Source organism: Elaeis guineensis, chromosome 4 (genome assembly GCF_000442705.2).
Source record: "Elaeis guineensis isolate ETL-2024a chromosome 4, EG11, whole genome shotgun sequence".
NCBI lineage: Eukaryota > Viridiplantae > Streptophyta > Magnoliopsida > Arecales > Arecaceae > Elaeis > Elaeis guineensis.
In genome coordinates this window covers 33,710,147-33,728,180 of record NC_025996.2, presented here as the reverse complement: position 1 = coordinate 33,728,180, position 18,034 = coordinate 33,710,147, and the positions used below count along the sequence as shown (strand labels likewise).

At 50.9% G+C, this 18,034-nt stretch overlaps 1 long non-coding RNA gene across 1 annotated transcript; it reads left to right on the top strand.

The window, feature by feature from the left end:
* Positions 1-13,942: 13,942 nt before the first annotated feature.
* Positions 13,943-15,196, top strand: LOC140856935 (uncharacterized). The gene is made up of 3 exons (XR_012140467.1): positions 13,943-14,029; positions 14,939-14,974; positions 15,085-15,196. It is a non-coding gene; the product is annotated as an uncharacterized lncRNA (long non-coding RNA).
* The last annotated feature ends 2,838 nt before the right edge of the window (positions 15,197-18,034 follow it).

Sequence of the window (18,034 nt, the reverse complement as noted above, 5' to 3'; positions counted from 1 at the left end):
CCATTGCCATGATTGGAAAGAAAAGATTTGTGATAGTGTGAAATCATGGATTGCCACCATGTGTCATGCATCGGTAAGTTTCCATCTGGGCATAAATCAGTTGTTTCTACAGATCATAAACAATCATTAATTTGTCATTTTTTACTCTTTATGTCAAATTCTGCTAGTCCGATGGTGCACTGTAATAAAATTGTGCATCCAATGAAACAAAGAATACAAATGTACGCAATATTATTGAGGATGCTCGGTGCTGTTATAATCAAAACTATGTGGGTGTGTAGTCCGTGGAGCCCAACTGCGATTCAACGTAGTCATATATCATATCTATGTTGAGCCTAATAAATTATTATTATTATTATCACTATCATTATTATTATTATTATTTTTGATGTAACCAATCAATTAATTTTGATTTTGAAACCATATTTTTATATATGTGGAAAAAATTAAAAAAATTTACTACTTGCATGAATGGCCCTCGCTTGCACGGAAGGTTCACGAAAGAAATCATCTCTAATTATCAAATCCATTAGATTAAATTAAAATTAAAATCAAACCAGATGCATGCTGGGCAAGGGTGGAGTCTGTGGAGCCCACTTGCGAGGCAGGTGCTGAATACACATAGACACGGATGCCGATCCAAAATCTTCCTTGATTCGATCACGCGCAAGTTGCCAGGCGGTTATTACGCTAGATTATAATTCCATGGGATACATGGGATGCGAGGCTTGAGAAGATTTCAGATATCTCAAAATTTAAGGGACCAACTCATGCTGCCACAACTCAGTACAAAATTTTATATCTTTCAAAAAAAATCAGTCGGAATCTAAAATTTTTTTTTAATCTCTCTCAAATTCTCTCTTTTTTCATAGATTTTTTTTTTGTTTCTATTAATTTTTTTTATATTATATATATATAGATAGATAAATAAATAGATAAATAGATGTGATTAATAGCTACAACACAAAGCCAAACGCTTAGTGCTGCGGAGAAAGCCAGCCCAAAAAATTGTTTCCACCGTCCTACTACTCCCAACCTGAGGATGTTCGCACAATTCGTTGACACGTGCCCATTTTTCATATATAAATAACTAAACTATTTTGAAACCTACTTCGAGCCCGGTTCTCCGATACTCCTCTCGCCCCAGTCCCCAGGCCAGCCAACTAATCTGTACGTCTTCCCTCTGAACCCCTGACGGTGGCTGTCTCCACCTGCGAACCAAACGGTTGGAAATACTTCTCTTTTATATGGAAGGTATTTCGGGAAGAGGGTGGTAGGAGAGATTACATTGGAGGGGGAGTAGAGGGAGCATTTTGGGACGATTTAGAGCAAAGATAGCCAGCTTAGCTTCTTCTATGCCGAGAGAACTCCTTATAATTAATCTCTCTGCTGCTCCTCTCGCTCTTCGCTGGTCGGTGGGCTTCACTCTGTCTTTGTTCCAAGTTTTTCTTTCTTTTCTTTTCTTTTCCACCACCATTCCAGAGAGTAAAGGGGCTCAATATTTCCGACTCAGATCTTCGCTGGCATGCTCCGGTGCCCTTCTACCTCCGGCACCGCCGCCGCCGCCCGCTCCAGTACCAGCACCAGCACCGCCTCCTCGCATTAGATCGCCGCCGTCACGTGCAGGCTCATCGTCAGCTCCAGCGCTGTCCGTTCCCCCAATCTGTCGAAAGCCACCAGCAGCTCCCTCGCCAGCTCCAGCGCCGTTCTCCCCCGCCCGTCCACTTTCGCCGCGTCCGCCCCGGCCTCCAGCAGCGCCCGCACCGCCGCCGCCTGTCCATAGCCCGTCGCCACGTGCAGCGGCATCAGACCCCCGCCGGCCCTCTCCGCCCGCCCCACGTCCGCTCTGGCCGCCGCCACCATCCGGGTGCACTCCTCCGAAGCCAGCCCGGCCGCGAAGTGTAGGGCCGTCCGGCCGTCCATGTCCTCCGCGTTGGGGTCCCCTTCGGTGGACTCGTCGGCAAGGAAGGTCGATAGGGCGGCGGCGTCGGCCTTCCGGCCGGCAGTCCACCAGGGGGTCTTGTACTCCGCCACGACGTCCACGGTAATAGTCCTCTCAGACCCTGCTCCCCTTCCCCCTCCATCTGGTTCTCTTTCCTCAGGAGTCTCAATCGCGTGGAAGGCTTGGAGCGAACGAAGCAGCTCTCCCTTTCCCACGCACCCCACCGTTTTGACATATATATATATATATTGTTGCGGCCAATCGCCTCGTCGTCCGATCGCCGGGGATCGTGTACCTGCAAAAATAAGAAGTCCACACTGACCGGAGGCGGCTCCGGTGGGGACCCTCCGACGATCAAGTCAGAGAGGTGACTGGGCAACAGTGAAATGAAGGCAGAGAGCTCAATCGAGAGAGGGAGGGAGAGAGGAGCGAGCCTGTGATTTTGGAGTCGAGAAATGGACTGATCCCTTGCACTGTTGCCCTCCTCGATATATATAGTGGGGCAGGTATGGCGCCGTCATTAATGGCGCGGACAATTGAGGAATTGTCAACTCACTGTAGATTGTCAGAGTCGCCATGAAAGTGTCACGTCGCCGTGGGGCTGTCAAATCATCAGGGTTGACAACGCCTTCGGCGGGACAATGCCCCTAGATCCGTGCCGCATGTTGCTGTCAGGACTGACAAGGTCTGGCGGCTGTACGGCGATCGGAGGATCCGACCGACCCTAGGTCGGTGGCCAGCGAGTGGCGTCGGGCTCCTCCGTTGGTCGGCGAGGCTTACGTGAGTCGGCCATCAGACCTTCGGGTTCAGTCGGTCGGGAAGGTACGCCCGACCGACACATTCTCAGTCGGTAGTGGGCCGTGAATCGACCGACGATGGCATCCGTCAGTCGGTCGGTCGGTCCCTCCGCCTGTCGGTCGGTCGGCCAGTCAGTCGGTCGGTCCCTCCGGCCGTCAGTCGGTCGGTTGGTCCATCCGCCCGTTAGTCGGTCGGTCGGTCCATCGGTGGATATTCCCCAACAGTTGCCCCCCTCCACTCTTGAGTCGGACGGTGAGCTGGCCGATGCTTTTATTCGGGCAGCAACCCTGGGCGAACAGGAGTGGATTCGTCGTATGCCAAGTTTCGACCGTACCGAGGGTTGATCCGATGTCAGGCATCTCATGAATGCCGAGCGATTCGCTGGCGTTAGACGTCTAGTCGGTGTCAGGTGTCAGACGTCACGTCCTGTCGTCGTCAGACGTCACGTCAGGAGGTCGGGTGCCGGACGATTTGGTGTCAGACGACCGGATATCCGGCGCCTTCTGGGGAACGCAGACCGTCGTGGTGCGCTGTCAGGCGTTCCATCGGGAACGCGAATCGACGCGGACGCTTTAATGCGGAACCACGGCCCCGCTTGCCACGTGTCGGAGGTGGTTGGGCCGGCGCCCCCTGCATTTAATGGGGGCGGTGCGGCCGCCCAGGGATGGGGCGCGCCGAATCATCAAGCCACCCGGAAGCCGCCATGTGTCGCACATCCATGAGGCTTCGGTCGGCGCGGAGACATCTCGGCCGTCGGATGGCCCTATATATATAGGACCATCCGGACCCAGGCCCCATTGTTGACATTTTGCTGCAGAAACTCTGTCCGGGCGATTTCTCAGTCGTCGCGGGCAGAGCCTTTTCTCCTACTTTCGGAAGGGTTCGGTGCCGGTTCGTGGTCTTCCCCTCCTCTTCTTCTTCCTCCTCTTCGCTTCTTCCTCTTCTTGTTCGGTTCCGGTGTAATGGCCGGAAATCCGACTCGGGGAGCTAGGTCGGGAAATCCGACTGACGACTCCTGGTCGACTCCGGAAGTTGAGGTTTCCTCGCTTTCGGGGCCGAACATTGAACGGCTTCGGGAGCAGTATTGCATCCCGGAGCAGTTTCAACTCTCCGCCCCAGGGGCCGGCGGTCGGGTTAACAGCCCTCCGCCCGGCCAACTGGCGTTGTATGTCGAAGACCTTCGTGCGGGTCTTCGGCTCCCGATTCTGGAGTTCGTCCGAAATTTGTTGAATTATTACGGACTCTGTCCGGCGCAACTGGCGCCGAACTCCGTCCGTCTCATAATTAGCTTTGCACTATTGTGTCAGCTCTTGCCGACCAACCCTCGCATTTCGCTCTTCCGGACCTTCTTTGTGCTCCGACCCTACCCTAAAGCCCGAGGGTGGTGGCTCTTCAACCCCCGGAAGGGCCTTTCCTTCATCACTGATCTTCCATCGTCCATCCATGGGTGGAAGAACCAGTTTTTCTTTGTATCATCTTCATCTTCTTGGGGCTTTCCTTCCCACTGGGGCATGCCCCAAACCGAAGCCAATGACAACAGCCGGGTGGAGGCGGACGACCGGGAGGACTTCCACCGACTCAAAGATATGTCAGTCCCGAAGCAGAGGGAGCTTGTTACCGAACAAGCTCTCTATGACGCCGGCTTGAGCTTGGTCCCCCGACTAGGTATCGCCCGATCCCCCGGTTTCTTTCATTCGGTCCTTGGTCCGGTTCTTTGATTAACACTTTTGTCGGTATCGCAGGGACACCTCCAAGAATGCGGCCGTCCGACGCCGAGATTCGGCAATTCGCATCAAGGAAGAGGCCGGCATCGGGGGCAGGACCTTTGCGTCCTCCGAAGAAGCCTGCTCCCGTGGCGCCGACCGTCGAAGCATCGGTGACCGACCAATCGGAGCCCTTCATAGCGCTCGCGGCTCTGGCAGTGCCTGCGGAGGAGAGGCCGGTGGAAGGAGCGGCCGAAGGAACATCGACGGCCTCACCGTCGGCGGTGGAGCCGGATGGCGTTCGGGAAACCGAACATCATCCGGCGGCGTCTGTGGCCGCAATGGGGGGTGCTGGTTCGACCTCGAGCATCCCCTCGCTGCCGGTCCGTCGGTCGGGGCGGCCGATCGAGGGAAGGCCCCGATGGACCCCGCGGACGAAATAAGGTCGGGGAGCCAGACTGCGCCGCCAAGCGCATAGTTCCCCGAAGGGGCGTCGGCGTTGGCCGACCACAACTTGGCGAGGAGGTTGTGCCAGGGGATCCTCCTCCCGGCCGACGTGGAGTCGTTGAGGTCCCGTCAAGTGACCGAGATGCTGTCCAAGTTCTACCCGACCATGGTCGAGGTAAGCCTTGTTTCGCCTTCTTTTTCCTTAGAATTTTTCTAACTATGTGTTCCTAACGAAACACTTACGTCGGCAGCTGGTCTACACCATGTCGGAGCTTGAAGCCGGTTACCGGAGGTTTGGGGCCGTCTGGGCGGCTTGGAAGGAGAGGTCGGCGGCGGCCGAAGCCGACCGAATGATGTTGGTCGACCACTAAAGCAGTCGGCCGATCGGGAGGCTAAGTTGGTAGACGAAGTCTCTCGGCTCGGGTCCGAGCTAAGGTCGGCCAAGAAGGAGGCCAGACACAAGGGCCGGGCCGTGCGTCGTCTGCGGCACGAGCGGGATGGCGTTGCCGCCGAACTCCAAGGCGAGCGCGAGCAGCTTCGGGTCAGCTTAGAGAAGCTTGCCAAAGCTGAGGAGGACTTGTCGATTGCTCAGGCCGACGCTGACATAGCGAGGGCGGAGGCGGAGTCGGCGAAGGACTCGCTCGGCCGGGCGGAAGAAGAGGCAAGGTCGGCGAGGGAGTCGGCCAGTCGGGCGGTGGAGGACTTCCGGGCCTCCGACCAGTACCGGGAGGAGATGCTCGAGTCGGGCTTCGCCTTGTACCAGGTGGGGTACGAGGATGGTCGGGATGCGGTCCAGGCCTTGTACCCGGAGCTGGACCTCAGCAGCATCGTCCCACCGGGGGCCGAGGAGCAAGCCACCGAGGAGATGGCCGACCAGCCATCGGGAGGCGTCGTCGTGGCGGAGGAAGCCGTCCCGGAGCGAGTGGCGCCGACTGCCAACCCGCCGCCGATCGAGGTCCTGCTTCGACCGTCGACCCAGCGCCGATCGTGGTCGACACACCGGTCATCCCCGATCTTCCGTCGGATCGAGGAGATCGACTCAGAAGGATGATCGGGCCTTGCCGACTTTTGTTCCTTTGTCTTTTTCCTTTTTTGGAATACTCGTAATCGGGCTTCGACCCGACTTTGTAAACTTTCTTTGAACTTTGAATGAAAGCTTCTTTCACTTTATCCTTCGTCTGTTTCTTTCATGTGTGTTGCTGAATGTCTTCGTGAGTCGCTAACTTATGTAAGTCGTTAACCCCCGTAGGTCGGTTAGGTCGTTCGGCAACTCGTGCCACCACGAAGGTAGAGTAGGTCCTGACTTTGGATCGGCCTCTGGTAGTCAAGGTCGTCAGTCGGGCGCGTCCCGTTGAGTCGGAGCTGACCGACCGTGATAAAGGTTCGGTAGTCGGGTCCCCTCTGACGCGTTCAGTCGAATGTCTTCCGACGCATTTGATCGAGGAGCACCGATAAGTCAGACCCTGATACCCTTGTGTCGGGTATCCGTACTGCGCCTCACGATATGCGGTGGTAAGCCGGATATCTTCCGACCGGCCGTAGCCTGGTCGGTGAATCATGAATACGACTGAGGTCGTATTGTGCGATAGACGGTGGTAAGCCGAATATCCCTCGACCGGCCGTAGCTCGGTCGGGAGTCGCAACGTCGGTCGCGTAGGCATTTTGCCTTTCTTTGGTCGGGGCTTGACGGCATGTCAGCCGGTGGTATGGCCCGAAAGTTGACCGTAGGAGTGTCAACTCCCGTTAGTACAGATGCACCGATCCTTGTAAGGGTCCGATGTATCGTCGATCGTCGAAGGAGTGTCGACTCCCGTCCTCATGGATGCATCGGTCCTTGTGAGAGTCCGATGCGTTACCGACGATAAGGTCGTCGGTTTTCAGGCGGATACCAAGTCCAAGTCGGCATGTCGGGGTTGGGCTTGGTGAGCTCCGTTCGTTAGTCGAAGAGTTAAAACTCCGAGATTTCAAACCGAATTTGTATTTCGACTGAACATTACAAAGTTCATCGGTAATACAACTTCAAGTTGTCGGCGTTCCAAGTTCGGGGAATGGGTTTCTCTTCAAGGGTCTCCAGTCGGTAGGCCCTCGGACCATAAGTGTCTGCTACCTTGTAGGGCCCTTCCCAGTTTGGAGCCAACTTCCCTTGGTCCAGGGGCTTCGAGACCTCTGCCTTCCTCAGGACTAAGTCACCAGGCCTGAAAAGCTTTGGTCTGACCTTGGCGTTGTAATACCGAGCGACCTTCTGTCGGTACGAAGCCATGCGAATTTGAGCCTCGTCTCGTAGTTCGGGAGGAGGTCTAGGTCGGCCCTCCGACACTCGGAGTTGTCCGGCTCTTGATACCGCTCGACTCTTGAAGACGGCAGTCCAATCTCGAGCGGGATCATTGCCTCCGTCCCGTAGGCCAAGCTGAAAGGCGACTCCCCGGTCGGAACGCGGGGGTCGTTCGGTAAGCCCACAGAACGGAGCCTAGCTCGTCGACCCAGAGGCCTTTGGCTTCATTTAGTCGGGTCTTGAGTCCGTGGAGTAAGGTCCGGTTGGTCACCTCGACTTCGCCGTTGGACTGTGGGTGCCCGACTGAAGTCAGTCGGTGTGATGTGGAACCTGGCAGAAGTCTCTGAAGTCTTGGTTGTCGAATTGCCGCCATTGTCGGTGATGATAGTATGCGGCAACCCGAACCTGAAGATGATGGACTTTTGGATAAAGTCCTCCATCTTCCGCTCGGTGATCTGCGCCAAGGGTTCGGCCTCCACCCATTTGGTGAAGTAGTCGATGGCGACAACTATGAACTTTCTTGACCCGACGCTGGAGGAAAAGGACCGAGAATATCGACCCCCCACTGGCGAAGGGCCATGGAGCGACAATAGGAGCAATTTGGCTGGCCGGTTGGTGTTGAATGTTGGCGTACTTTTGACAAGGTTCGCACCTCCGGACCAACTCGGCCGCGTCCTTCCTCATGGTAGGCCAGTAGTAACCCTGTCGCAGGACTTTGTAGGCCAGGACTTGCCCCCAAGTGATTCCCGCAAATTCCTTCGTGCACCTCTCGGAGAGCGTAGTCGGCGTCGGTCGGTCCCAAGCACCTAAGCAAGGGGAGGGAGAACGACCTCTTGTAGAGTCGGCCGTCCATGATTACATATTGGGAGGCCGACCATCGGAGCCGCTTGGCCTCCGCGGGATCCTCGGGACCGATCCCGTCGGTCAGATACCGAACGATCGGGTCCATCCAACTTGGTTCGGCCGTCAGCTGCTGTACTTCTTCGACCCGATCGATGCTCGGCTGCTCGAGGTTCTCCACGAACGTCCGACCCAAAGAGTCGAAAGCCGAAGTCGCCAGTCTGGAGAGTGCGTCGGCACGGGCGTTCTCCGACCTAGGGATGTGGAAATTTCAAAATACCTGAGGCGTGCCACGAGGTCCTTCACTTTCTGAAGGTATTTGACCATGGTCGGATCTCGCGCCTCGAATTCGCCCTTGACCTGCCCCACGATCAGCTGAGAGTCGGAGAATGCCGAGCGGAGGCTGTCGACGCCCAGTTCCCTCCATCCTCAAGCCAGCGAGGAGTGCTTCGTATTCGGCTTGGTTGTTGGAGGCCTTGAAGTCGAATCGGAGGGCGTACTCGGTGACCACCCCATCCGAATTCGTGAGCAGGAGCCCGGCCCCGCTCCCCTGAGCGTTTGAAGCTCCGTCGATGTGCAGTACCCAGGTGGAGACCGGATCTGGCTCGGAGACCGCGTCTCGTCCCGGGTCTTCAGCTCCCGACCCTTGGTCGGTTGTCGGGCACTCGGCGATGAAGTCGGCCAAGACCTGAGCCTTCAAGGCAGGCCCGGTCGGTACTGAATGTCGAACTCGCTGAGCTTCATCGCCCACTTTGCCAGTCGTCCAGATGTATCCGGTCGGCGCAATATCGCCCTCAGGGGCTGGTTGGTGAGCACACACTATGGCATGAGCCTGGAAGTATGGACGGAGTCGTTGCGCGGAGACGGTCAGGGTGAAAATCATCTTTTCCGTCTCCGAATATCTGGCTTCGGCGCGGAGCACCTTGCTGATGTAGTAGATAGGCTGATGGGTTCGGTTCTCATTTTCTCGGACGAGCACCGAACTGATCGCCTCAGAAGATGTGGCCAAGTAGAGATACAAGGTCTCCCCGACCTGCGGCTTTACGAGCAGCGGCGGGGAAGCCAAGTACTTCTTCAGGTCTTCGAAGGCCCGTTGGCACTCATCCGACCAAGAAAAACCATTTGCCTGGCGCAAAGTTTTGAAAAACGGGAGGCACCTTTCAGCTGATCGAGAAATGAATCGGCTAAGAGCGACGATTTTTTCGTTCAGCTGTTGGACCTCCTTCTTGGTGTTCGGATGACGCATGTCGAGGATTGCCTTTATTTTCTCAGGGTTGGCCTCAATCCCTCTCTGAGAAACGAGGAATCCGAGGAACTTCCCTGAGGTCACCCCAAAAGCGCACTTGGTCGGGTTGAGCTTCATTCGGTGTCGTCGTAGGGTGCGGAAGGTCTCCTCGAGATCCTGAACATGATCCGGGATCTGCGCACTTTTCACCAGCATGTCGTCCACGTACACCTCCATGTTGCGCCCGATCTGATCTTTAAAGACCTTATTGACAGTCGCTGGTAGGTGGCGCCGGCGTTCTTCAGTCCGAAGGGCATCACCCGATAACAGTAGAGGCCCTTGGGAGTCACGAAGGCGGTATGCTCCTCGTCTTCAGGCGCCATCCGGATCTGGTTGTATCCGGCGAAGGCGTCCATGAAGCTGAGCAGTCGAAATCCGGACGTCGCGTCCACCAGCTGGTCGATCTTTGGAAGTGGAAAGCTATCTTTTGGGCAGGCTCGGTTCAGGTCGGTATAGTCGATGCAAATCCTCCACTTCCCGTTGGCTTTTTTGACCATGACAACATTGGCGAGCCAATCGGGATACGTGGATTCTCGGATGAAGCCCGCTTCGAGTAGCTTGTCCACTTCTTCGTCGATGGCCCTTCTTGCGCTGGAGCGAAGGACCTTTTCTTCTGCCTCACCGGCCTCATCGTCGGGTCGATGTTGAGTCGGTGGGTTATTGTTTCTGGGGGATGCCCGACATGTCTGCTGCCGACCAAGCAAATATGTCGGCGTTGGCCGTCAGCACGCTCCGTCAATCGTCGTCGTTCGGGGTCGGGCAGTTGAGACCCGACCCAAACCTTCCGGTCAGGATTTTTTCGCTATCGGGATCGCACGAGCTGCTCGCCGGCGAACCTCGTTCTTCCTCCTCCCGCTGGTCCAGCTTGTCGATCGTCAGGAAGCCCTTCGACTCGTCGTTTTGAGCGGAGATCTGGAAGCATCGTCGGCGAGCTGTTGATCCCGCGCATTTCTCCGACCCCATTTTTGGTCGGAACCGAACGAGGAAGATGGTACGTCGAGACGATTGCCTTGAGGGCGTTTAGTCCGGGTCGTCCAAGTATGGCGTTGTAGGCCGAAGGCACTTGGACGACCGCGAAAGTTAAGTGGACCGTGCTTTGTCGTGGTTCGGTGCCGCGTTTACAGGCAGGGTAATTTCTCCTTCCGTCGTGACAGCGTCTCCCGGCAAAGCCGATCAAGGGCATAGAGACCCTCTTAAGTCGGTCGGTTGACAGTTGCATCCGGGAGAAGGTCGAGTAAAACAAAAACATTTGTCGAACTTCCATTATCAACAAAAATTCTTTTTACATCATAATTCGCTATTGTTGCCGAAACAACAACAGCATCGTCGTGGGGAGTTTGGATGCCCCGAACGTCTTCCTCCGTAAAAGTGATTACGTCGTCCGGGCGGCTTTTTCGTCGGCTCCCCCCCGCGCGATGTCCCCGGGCCCGCCGCTTGGAGATCATGTTGATGACTCCGGCCGTCGGCTGATTAGTCGCCGCTTCTTCAGTCGGCTTGGGGTCGTCGATCGGCAACTGGTTGAGTCGGCGGGCCCTTCGAAATTTACCGAGATACCCCCGGCGAATGAGGGCTTCAATCTCATCCTTGAGCTGGATGCACTGCTCGGTGTTGTGGCCGTGGCCTCGGTGAAATCGGCAGTACTTCCGACGGTCGAGGCCTTTTGCCTTCAGAGGCGGAGGCCGTCGCAGGTATTCTCCCCTCGATCTCCATTAGAATCTGCGCACGAGGAGCGGAGAGAGGAGTGTAGGAGTCATACCTGGGGCGTGCCGGCCTTGGAGTCTGTTGCCGGGGTGACTTTTGGATTCGTCGGGGTGGCGAGACCCGACTATCGGTCGGGGGCCCGCTGGGTTCGGCGGGTTCCCGACCCTTCCTTCGCTTCTCCTTCGGGCCTCTGGGCTCGGCCAAGCGTCGGTCGGATGCTCCTTCGTCCGCGCGCATGTACTTGTATGCGCGCTCCAGTAGCTCGGCGTACGTCCGGGGGGGTCTTGTCCAGAGAGTAGGTGAATCGGGACGCCCTCAGCCCCCGCTTCATGGCTGAGATTGCCATGTCTTCGTTGAGGTCCCGGACCTCAAGCGTGGCCGTGTTGAATCGTGCCACGAAGTGTCGGAGCGTCTCATTCTCCCCTGTTTGAGGGAGAAAAGGCTGTCCGACGTTCGCGGCGGCTTCCGGCTGGTGCTGAAGTGGGCCACGAAAGTGCTCGAGCTGTCCGAAGGAGTGGATACTTCCCGATCGAAGACCGGAGTACCAGGCCCTGGCAGCCTTGCGGAGCGTGGCGGGGAAGCCGATGCAAAAAAGAGCGTCGGTTGCCCCTGGATCGTCATGAGAGCTTTGTAGCTCTCAAGGTGGTCGATCGGGTCGGTGGAGCCGTCGTATGGCTCCAGTGTGGCATCTTGAACCGACTGGGAATCGGTTCGTCGAGAACTAGTCGGGAGAGAGGTTGGGCGGTCTGGAAGTCGACGTCATTCGAAGACTTCTGGCCGTCCACCTGCAACTGCGCGAGCCGGCGGTCGATTTCCTCGAACCGGCGCTCGTAGTCGTCCGCCGTCGGTGCTGGGAGACCCCAGGAGTGGAGTCTCCGAAAGATTCCGAAGGGAGGCGGACGGCGTTCGCGGCCTTCTCCTTCCTCGCCCGTTCCAGCAGGGAAGGAGAGGGCTGCTGGGACCGTCGGTCGTCGCGCCATGGCCGTCCCTCCTCCTCTCCGTGGGAGCTGTTGGGGCGCTCGCGCGGAGGCGACGGGGATCGGCGCGGTCGTCGGCGGCTGCTCCTGGAGGGCATCGGACGGGCCGCCGGTTGTTGCTGGAGGCTCTTGACTGCGTCCGTCAGTACGGTCATCTGCCGTACGATGGCCGCGATCTGCGCCTCCGTGGTCACTGCGGGGCGTGGAGAGCTGGGCTCCGCCGCCGATGGTGGCGGGGAGGCCTCTTCCCGACGGGAAGAGCGCCTCGCCGACCCGGTGATCCTCGATCGTTGGGCTCTTGTCTTTGTCATCGTTTTTCTCCCCTACCTGGCGCGCCAATCTGTTGCGGCCAATCGCCTCGTCGTCCGATCGCGGGGAACGTGCGCCTGCAAAAAAGGGAAAGTCCACACTGACCGGAGGCGGCTCCGGCGGGACCCTCCGACGGTCAAGTCAGAGAGGTGACTGGGCAACAGTGAAATGAAGACAGAGAGCTCAATCGAGAGAGAGAGAGAGAGAGAGGAGCGAGCCTGTGGATTCAAAGTCGAGAAGTGGCCAGATCCCTTGCACTGTTGCCTTCCCCGATTTATATAGTGGAGCACGGTATGGCGCCGTCATTAATGGCGCGGACAATTGAGGAATTGTCAACTCACTGTAGACTGTCAGAGTCGCCGTAAAAGTGTCATGTCGCCGTGAGGCTGTCAAATCACTAGGGTTGACAATGCCCTGGCGGGACAATGCTCCTAGGTGGCCGTGCCGCATGTTGCTGTCAGGACTGACAAGCTCTGCGGCTGTACGGCGATCGGAGGAGTCGACCGACCCTAGGTCGGCGGCCAGCTGAGTGGCGTCGGGGGAGATTCGGGCCCCTCTGTTGGTCGGCGAGTCTTACGTGAGTCGGCCATCAGACTTCTAGGTTCGGTCGGTCGGGAAAAGTATGCCCGACCGACACATCCTCAGTCGGTTGTGGGCCGTTAGTTGGCCGGTGATGGCGCCCGTCGGTCGGTCGCTCCGGCTGTCGGTCGGTCATCGGTCCCTCCGCCGTCGGTCGGTCGGTCGGTCCCTCCGGTCGTCGGTCGGTCGGTCGGTCCCTCCGGCCGTCGGTCGGTCGTCGGTCGGTCCCTCCGGCCGTCGGTCGGTCGGTCGGTCCGGCTGTCCGTCGGTCGGTCGGTCGGTCGGTCCGACTGTCCGTCGGTCTGTCGGTCGGTGGGTATTCCCCAACATATACTATGTATAATATTTTTGCAGAATATCTGTATGAATATGAGGATAATAGTACTGGTAAAAGTGTAAAGTTTTTAATTCAAGATTAAGCAAGACTGGTTCCTTTACAATATAAAGGTAGGATGAGTCATTTTGATGATGTATTAGGTATCTTTTCTGAAATTTGGCACTTTAGATAACAGTTAACATACCATGAATGTATTGTCTCTTTTCGTGTGATGGTGCAATTTGTGTTGATATTAATATAGATTCTACTGGAAAGCTATTTGTTTTTTTCTTTTTCGGTCATCAAAAAACTATTTGTTGAAGTGTTATTCTTCTACTATTTGGATTGCTATACAACATAGCTGTTAGAAAACCAAGTAATAGCACATTAATGTGCAGCATGAGTCCTATGAGATTGATACCTGATCTACAAAAGTGCTAGAAGTATTATTTGGGCAAAATTAGATTTTAAAAGAAAACCAAGTAATAGCACATTAATGTGCAGCAGGAGTCCTAATGAGATTGATACCTGATCTACAAAAGTGCTAGAAGTATTATTTGGGCAAAATTAGATTTTAAAAGGGCTAGGACCCAATCACTTAAACTGTGACTGTAATAAGTAGGTAGAACAACCTGTCAGTGATCTCCAAAAAAAAAGAATGCTTATTGTCACGCAAAATGAATATATTTCTCATTTATATTTTGAATATAAAGATATGGTTCATGCTTCTCTATACTGCAATTTTTTAATTCTTTAGTCTGAAATGTATCATGGTTGATGTGCAGCTGAACTATGGAATTGATGAATCCTACAAATTATCTGTTCCCACAACTGGAAATCCCTTATATGCACATATTGAGGTAGGTACAAATTTGATCCTATTTTCAAAATTTTTTGTTTTGTCATCAACAGGTTTATTTTAAAAATATAAAAACTTCTTGTGGAGTGGAGTGCCTTTCTTTTTCCTGGGTGGATGAGTGGGTTGGAGGGGAGTGGTGCAATCTGGGTTTATGGAAGCTACGAAGACTCATAGGCACTAACTAGTAGGTTTGCTAAATTAGCTAGACAGTATGAATAAAGAAGCTTGGCGCCTCATGCACCAAAAAAAAAAAAAAAAAATAGAGGGAAGCTTGGTGCCTGACAAGTTGTATTGTTCCTTTTGGCTCTTAACTCATGACTCCAGATTTCTGTCTCAGCTTTCATTATTGTCTGTTTCCTTTCTTTTCCTGCCATCTTCATAAACTAGAATGTCTTCCATTATATTGCTCATCTGGAGGAGAGAAATCTTTATAAGGTGCTTCTTATAATTGCCTGCTGTGTTGCAGTGTGACAGCATGCTTAGTAAATCAACTATACAAAAAGATGATCAATGATAGCATGATTTACTAGTAATAAGGGATTGTTTTATATCCAGTTTCTCAACCACACTTTAATGCTATCAGTTCTTTTTGAGTTTGGGCTTTGGTGCTTCAGTATGCTATCCTTCTGTAGCACAACAAGGCATCAAAATATTCTCATAATTCCTAAAGGTATGTTTTATGTCTAGTTGGAAGAAAACAATTGCCAAGGCAATTTGCATGATAGTGGAGAATAATTATGAGAACGAACCTAAAAAATTCTGAGGACTTAAAGGTGGGGAAGATTTTGTACTCATGACATTAATTCTTTGAATGTTGAATGCACAGAAATGTCACTTATTCGTACATTCTAAAAGAAAAATAGTCTCTCAATAAACATATGCCTACTTAATATGATAATACTTATTGCAGGCTCAAACAGTTTTTGGAGCACTTCATGCTTTGCAGGTAACTTACAAGCATTCATCCCATAACTGATGTTACTGGTAAATGCATTAGTGTAATATTTGCAGCCTTTTCCTAGAAGTTCTGCTAACCAGACTTCAAATGCTGTGCAGACGTTTAGCCAATTGTGTTATTTTAATTTCACCACCAGGGTTATTGAACTTCATTTGGCTCCTTGGACTATTTTTGATCAGCCAAGGTTTTCTTATCGTGGACTTCTAATTGGTGAGTTACCATCTGACAGATACTTGCTTCTACTTGTTAACTATTAGTATTCTATAATTTATCTTGTAAATTTTGAAATAAACTATTTCTGAATTCTAAATGATAAACAATGCTTCAGAAGGTCTGACTTTATTCCTCTCTCTCTCTCTTTTCTCTCTCTCTCTCGCGTGCACACTAAAAAATGATATAACTATTCTCGTTCTGTATTCTATGATGCTTGAAATGTCTCAATGTCGGGATTTTACCTAACCAGTGGGACCTATAATGCTGTGTCTCACCACCTTGCCTGCTCCATCCTCTTTGTCATTTTAATCTGAAGATGGCTTTAGTGCTGATATGTGCATGATATCAGACTCAATTGCTTTTAGAGTCATTATCATGATTTGCAAGTCATCAAGGAGATACATGAGTGAGCCTGAATCATTCACAGAAGCCCAAAAATAATTGACCTCCTGGTTGACCTTGTTGAAGTCTAGGAATGAGAGGCATAACTATTTCTGCATATACTATCAGAGCCACACCAAGCTTTTGCTGTCACAAAAACCTGTATTTTAACATGGAAATTGTTAGCCATCAACTTGATCTGCATTCATCTGTGATCTCAGATGCAGACTGTGCATCTGAAAGTTAACTACTGTTGTATGGACCAAGGCATCCAACCAAGATATATTCACAGGCTTCCAAGTGTATCCAAGTGCTTCTACAGTTGGACCAATCCATGGCAAGCTTGCTGCAGCTATTCTGGAAATTATGCTGGCTCATACAATTCTCTTGGATAATGCTTGCATAATTCCTCAAAAAAGTTTAAATTGATGGTTTATATAATGGAGTTTGTGTTTGCTTCCTTGAGTCAAGAATAAGCATTCTGTCTTTCATTCCTTGGATGCAATTCTAACATGAATGCAATTGATTTTGATGGCTAATATCAAACGTCCATTCTGACTTTGTACACCAATACTATGACATGTCCAAGAAGTTCTGCCACCAATAGGATCCGGATATCATACGAGTAAGATGAAATGTGTTTCACATTGAACAAAATGTTTCACTATTAACGAAATGTGGCTTTGACCTTCTCCTTTTCTAAATAATACTTTTAAAGCTCAATTCATTTTCTGCATGTTTTAGAAATTGACTAGCCAGATGTACCAATTTTATGAATAAATTCTAGGGCTGTATGTGGAAGATTATAAATCAAAATTGCAAACTCTTCTAGTTTTAAAATGTTTGAATTTTTGAGAGCCGCAAACTTCTAGAAGTGCTTGGTTCTGAAAAGGATAAGAGTTGAAAATGGGAAAAGATGCAAGATGATAAGGAGGGAGAAAATGAATTTAGAAGATTCTATTCAAAATAGAATTTTAATTTCACGATTTTAGGATGTTTATAAAACTTCTGTTGCACGAGAAAATAGCTACATTATGAAATCATAGCTTCGAATATCAAAACCATACCCATGTGTCATTAAACTTGCTTCATGATCTGTATGGCTACTTTTAATGCTTATGTGCCTATTAATGTCATATTTCTTAGTAAAAGTTTCCTAAGGTGAACATATGCTTCGTTAATATGTCTTTCATACCAAAGGCCTCCTATGGATATTGAGAGTGCATATATTTTTCAATAGTGGAAACAAGAACATAATGAATTGAATGTGAGAAGATAAACCATAAATATGCTATCCATCAAAAGATTCTTCAAAATTTTCTCTGGCTGACTCCTGGTAGATGAGCATGATGTGTTTGTAGTGACACTGTAGAGATAATATTTGAAATAGTTATTATAAAAGCAATAACATTCATATCATGAATGAGCCCCGATGAATTATATGGGGTAGATGCTAGATGTCATGCAATTTAGTTACATCTGTATTGTTTTCTCGATTACAGCATCTTTCGATGATAGAAAGATAAACCTATGATCGTACAGAAAGGATTTGAGCCTAAATTAGAAAGATAAACCTATAATCTTACAGAAAGGATTTGAGCCTAAATTTTATGTCAATCTCCATTATGTGATGCACCATTAAAAATGAGAATCCACCCCATTGATCTCAATCTGCATCTTGCAATACGTCTAGATGCTTAAAAACAAGTTTTTGCAGTTGCTGAACAATAATTTGTAAAATTTATGAGGACAGCTGAGGGAGAACAAGATAAATGCCATTGAATCGTATAATTTGATTATTTGGGATGCAATTGATTGATCAGATATAGAATTTAGAAGACAGTGAGCTTGGACCCTTTTAAAACTAAATATTATATCTTGCCCTTAAAAATCATCCATTTTATAATCAGTAGAAACATACCTAAAAGCTTTCAAACTATTTGATTATGATTTTAAACATTTTAAACATTATAAATCATAATCAAGGATATAAATTCTCGATCTAAATAACTTATCTTACATGGATGGTATCCAAGTTCAAATCCTATGGTGGGACTCCATCTCAACTGTGTATATTTGTCTGCACATCATGTTATATGCCATGCTACTCTCTCTTACCTACTATTTGACAATTCATTTGCATTTCACTTTTCATTAATAATAAATATACTTTTTTTTTTTGACATTTATCCCAAATATCTACTTTTAATGTTTTCACCTTTAATAGAATGAAAATTTCTCCACCATTTTTATGTGAGCAAAATGATGTTGTTTGCTTTCATCTTTTCAAAAATATACAAAAATAGGACACTTTTGTGCAGGGTCCACAATCTTGGTACGAGTACCATATTATTGGTTCGGTGCGGTACAGATTAGTGCAATACAGTATGCACCATATACCAACATAGCTTTAGAGCCATTTTTATCACTTTTTATCATAATACTCCTTGAAAT